Below are 4,997 nucleotides of genomic sequence, written 5' to 3'. Positions count from 1 at the left end.
GGCAACCAGAATGCAAAATGATACCACGACACAGTAATCTTCTGATTTTAAACACCGTAGAATCTCTATGGTGTCTTGGATACAATGTGGTTGCAGTGACTCTCCACAAAGAGGCATCGCTTTGCGCGTACGTGCTTGTTGGGGATGCAACGCCTTCAGGTTTGTCGTGTTTGGGGCTGCATATCCCTGGTGTGTCACCTTGGCACGTATATTGAAGGGGTTTGGTGATGGTGGGCACATAACAATAACGCACGTAAGTATTGTGCCGTAGCAGTTTGTTTGGAGAATAACTCTAACGGTGCATCTATATGCAGTTACCTAAGCTAAGCCAGACAGAATCGAGCATCAAGTCGTTTTCTCGACCACATGTCGGCAAGGGTCATTTTTAAATTGGCAAGACAGCAGCCAGCACAGCAGTACTAACGTTGGTGAGCAAGCTTGGTGACTGTGCAAAAAAAGCTAAATGTGAGCGGGCAAAGTGGCGAAGTTGCCAAATAATAATGTTCTCATAAAACACACAACACGGGGCTATTTGAAAAAAAAAATATCAGAAATAGTGCAATTTCGGCGCCAGTTAGCTAAACAGCTGCAGCCCCAGTGAGTTTGGCGCACAGATGAGGGCAAGTAAAATGCTCGGAACCGCTCAGGCCCATGAGTCGATCTTCCAAGAAACATTGAATTGAGTAAGCATATTATGGGCGCGATTTAAGTTAGAACCGAGGTTTTAAGGCAGCGAATGGGAAGCGCAAGAAAATAAATAATGGAATGTTTGGCGCCATATGTATACACCAGGGGCGCCGGAAGCAGGCAAAGAAAAAAGGCAGAAGCAAAAGGAAATGAAGGAAGGAAACGTACTAAAGCGACGATCTAGGCCCGTAAGCGCGACAGCAAGTTTAGAACACGGGAGTAACAAAAGTTGCAAGCAGCTGCGTGTACGGGCGACGACTCTACACAGCTCTGACGGTTCCAGACGTCGCATGCATACCTTGCGTGCCGACACGCCATCGAGATGCCTCGACAGACATGGCTGCCTCCTGTTTTCTCCCTCTCTCTCTTCACAGGCGACAGAAGGTACAAAAGCATTCAGCCATTCTAACACGGCGAAAGTGTTTCGCCGCGACCCAAAGATAGAAACGTCGCGCTCCACAGCCGGCGCGGACAAACAAAACGACCCGCCCCAGATCTGGGTCGCCGGGCGTTTGCACGAGGCGCCTGGTATTATACGCTTGGCGATGATAAACTGGCGCCCCTGGAAACAAACCATCGAACCACTCTCTCCGTCGGCGATACGCCCGATACTCAATGGTGCGGCGGGCTGCCGCCCCCCTGTCAAGAAGGAAGACGCCACCTCCTAACGGCTTCATCCCAAGCGAGAGTCGCCGCGCCGTGGGAGCGCTGGGAGAACATTGTAGATGCACTGCTTCGGAGGACGCATTAGCCTACATAAGCGCCTCGGCGGTGACGTTATACACTGGGGTGTAGAAGAGCTGGCGGTTGCTTCCTTGTTGCCTGGTCGGCGTATGCTTATAGGCGCAGTGAGTCGTTGAACGTCGTTATCGTCCTGGATGGGTGCTCCTTCGAGCGATGACGCTTTTTCTTTCTTTGATTTTTGAACGCCTGGTTGGGGTTAGCTAGAGTTGTGAAAAGGCAAACGATGACGCGCTTCTGTTTAGTTTAGGCCCTCAAGTGTGACATCCGGCCTTCCTGTCTGACGGCGCCTCCCTGGCACTCAGACACATATCATCACTTCTAATATTGCCAGGCGCTTCTTTTTTTTTATATTCATATAACTGACCAGCTACACGTGTAACCACTGCCTTGCGCCCGCCGTGCCGGAATATTGAACATTCCGGATTATTTTACATTGTTTCGATAAGCTTGGGCGTGCAACAGTTTATTCTGGAACTAACGTGACCACAACTGAAAGGCTGGAATCTTCGATACCACATGTATAAATGCCGACCCGCCTTACCGCTGATCAGATTATCGACGGACGAAGCTGGGGGGGGGGGGGGGGGGGGGGTGATCGCCGCTATCAGTGTACAGCGTGTAGTGCTTGTATTTTGACTTTTCCTTTCCTGGGCACAAGTTCGTGCTTCGTCTTTAATAAGCCGAGTGCCGTCGTCTTCACAGTCACGTCCTCGTGACAATACAGACAATATATATGCATGCAGTTTCACTGATTTACCTACACTTATAGATATCTGCATATTGCATTTGTATATATTATTACTAAAAGCCAAGAAAATAGCTTGGGCGTTTAAGGGATGTTGTCACTAATGAAAACATCTAGCTTCGTTCTCCTCGTTAGTATAGTGGTCAGTATCCCCGCCTGTCACGCGGGAGACCGGGGTTCGATTCCCCGACGGGGAGTGAAATTTTTTTTCAAACGTTTTTCTTTCTTTTTTATGTTATATTTTTTGAAATATTACATACTTCAGCACCACAAGCCAAATATTTACTTTTTTCCCTACGCGTTTGGGGAGCGGGAAATTGTACCTCTAGCCCGCCAAAGGCAGCGTATGGCTTGGGCAAAGTGTGGTTCCGTTCAAGATCAGCCATTGTCTACCACGGCATCAGGAAACACGGTATCACCGGCTTCGATAAAACAGTGCCTGCACGAATAGTCTGCTTTACCGCAACGACCAGACTCCGAACCCATGTTCTGATATGCGCGGCGCCATGGAGTCCCCAGAGCACATCTTGCTCGGGTGCCCAGCATGTATAAACACGACAACAATATCGAGATAACCTAGAAAAGCTCGACCAAGACCCCTTGACATTAACACGGATGCTGGGTCCCTGGCCTTGCCCATCGAAACAGCGAAAAGCACTGGACTACTTCTTCACCTACATCGAATCTATTGGTTTTCTCAGCAAAAACTGTGACCATTCAATCAATAAAGTGTGTGTCGTGCCTACAGGTGTTCCTTTCTTCTTTTCTTTTTCACATTTTACATTAACTGTCGAGACTGTCACTGCATCGCCTTGGACAGCTATTACAAGACCCGCATTTTATTTCTTTTTTTTTTTTTACTGTCTTTCCACCCCCATCATTCTAGTGCATTTTCTCCCATCCTCTCCCTGTAGAATAGCGAGTAGGAAGATATACGCTGACCGATCATTCTGCTTTCAATCAAGAGTTTTCTCTCTCGCTCAGTCTACATGCTCAGAAAACAGCACCTTCGCAACGATATTATCCCTCCTGATGCAATTGATATGAAAAAGTGCCTCTCATTTCCCTTTTAGAGGTGATGCAGACATAACTAAGCTTATGTGTTTCAAGATTCCGGCAGGTACCACGCGATTGTGTAATCGATGTCATGCGAAGTAAGAGAGGAGGCGCCTATGCCGCATTGTTGAGCTTTGAGCCAAGCGTTACGAACAGGATCGACGTCTGTGTGTGAAGTGAGTAATAGTTGCGTGCATAATGTGGGCTTACGACGCATGTCGAATACACTGTGACGCCTAAATATTCGCCTATGGTCCGATGTAACATCGGCACTCACGTTAGAGCAGAGAGGTCAGTTGCATCGACGAGAAATGTACGGCTACGCTGCGCTAATGCGCTTATCATCGGCCACATTCGCTGACGTGTTCATGCGGTGTCGAGTAACGACAGACATGTAGCTCGCTCAGTCATAGTATGGTACATATGCAATGCTCAAAATGACCTTTTTGAAAAACGATTCTCAAACTTCGTCGTTTTCGGTAAACTACATGTGTTTCAGCACAATGTTAAAAAATCACGATGCGTGGGAAAGCCACGTAAAATATCTAAAAGAAAGCACAAATACCAAAGTCAATGTATACCAAGTTTTGTTATCCTCAGCTTAATTTGTCTACAGCAATAAAATCCTGCATTACAGGTATGTTGCGCCTTTTGCCACATCTTTCGTGGCAAAGGGAAATAAATACTTGTATAACATTTCTATAGCTTGTTCCTTGACGGGAATAAATATCGCGACGAAGAAGTGCACTGTTTTCTATTGGCCGCAAGATCGAGCGAGTCGCCGCCTGGCGGGTACTGGTTGAAGCGCGCCTAGTGTGGATTGCTCCCTGCGTCGTCTGCTAGCCACGTCGTGTTTGCATGTGCGCGTACGTCCTGCACGTTCTCAAAGAGCGATTTTTTCTGTTATGTTAGCGCGAGTTTATCTGCTCATACGTATACCTAACATGGTGTACAGAAGCAAATGGGCTTGCTCGCTGCATGCGCATTATAATAAGATCAGTGACGTGCGACTTCGAGAGGGCTGTGTATTGGTGTCGTACCCTTCGTTCGCCCAGAATCATTTCAGTGTTGGTGCCGCTTTCTGGTTCAAGCACGTCGTAAAGTGCGCTTGGCATATAGTCCCAAACATAAGGAGCATTAAATAGTGTGTGAATCCCGCATTTTAGCGACTCGGTGGTAAACAAAAGCGAGGCTCATGCACTTTCGCGTTGTTGTTGGGTGTATAACTGCGGCACTTTAGTTCATGAGGAGCTTTAGTTGTGCTTAAGATGTCCTTTTATTGTACGGTCGTGGTCCCACTACAGCGAAATATTCCTATCAAGTGAAGTCTGACACTTCGGTACTCAAACTGTCCCCTAAAAAGAAAACAGATAATGGAATGACACGTCATTGATAAAACGGAATTCCCGCGCGCAATTTTAACTTGAGGCGAAATTTATGCAGAAACACCCGTGTGCTTAGATTTAGGTACGCTTTGAAGAACCCAGATATTTTACCCGAAGGTCACGGGATCGAATCCCGGCCGCGGCGAGTGCATTTTCGATGGAAGCGAAAATGTTTGAGGCCCGTGTACTTAGATTTAGGTGCACGTTAAAAAACCCCAGGCGGTCGAAATTCCGGAGCCCTCTACCACGGCGTCTCTCATAATCATATCGTGGTTTAGGACGTTAAACCCCAGATATTATTATATTATTATATTATTATTATTATTATTATTATTATTATATATTATTATTATTATTATTATTATTATTATTAACCCAGA

The 4,997-nt window shown here is 46.6% G+C and overlaps 1 non-coding gene across 1 annotated transcript; it reads left to right on the top strand.

Moving 5' to 3' along the window:
- The first annotated feature begins 2,301 nt into the window (after positions 1 to 2,301).
- On the top strand, positions 2,302 to 2,373 carry Trnad-guc (transfer RNA aspartic acid (anticodon GUC)). Its single transcript has one exon. It is a non-coding gene; the product is annotated as a tRNA-Asp (tRNA).
- Positions 2,374 to 4,997: the final 2,624 nt, after the last annotated feature.

This window comes from Rhipicephalus sanguineus, chromosome 10 (assembly GCF_013339695.2).
Source record: "Rhipicephalus sanguineus isolate Rsan-2018 chromosome 10, BIME_Rsan_1.4, whole genome shotgun sequence".
NCBI classification, from domain to species: Eukaryota; Metazoa; Arthropoda; class Arachnida; order Ixodida; family Ixodidae; genus Rhipicephalus; species Rhipicephalus sanguineus.
The sequence above is the reverse complement of the archived record's forward strand: the minus strand, read 5'-3'. Positions and strand labels throughout refer to the sequence as shown.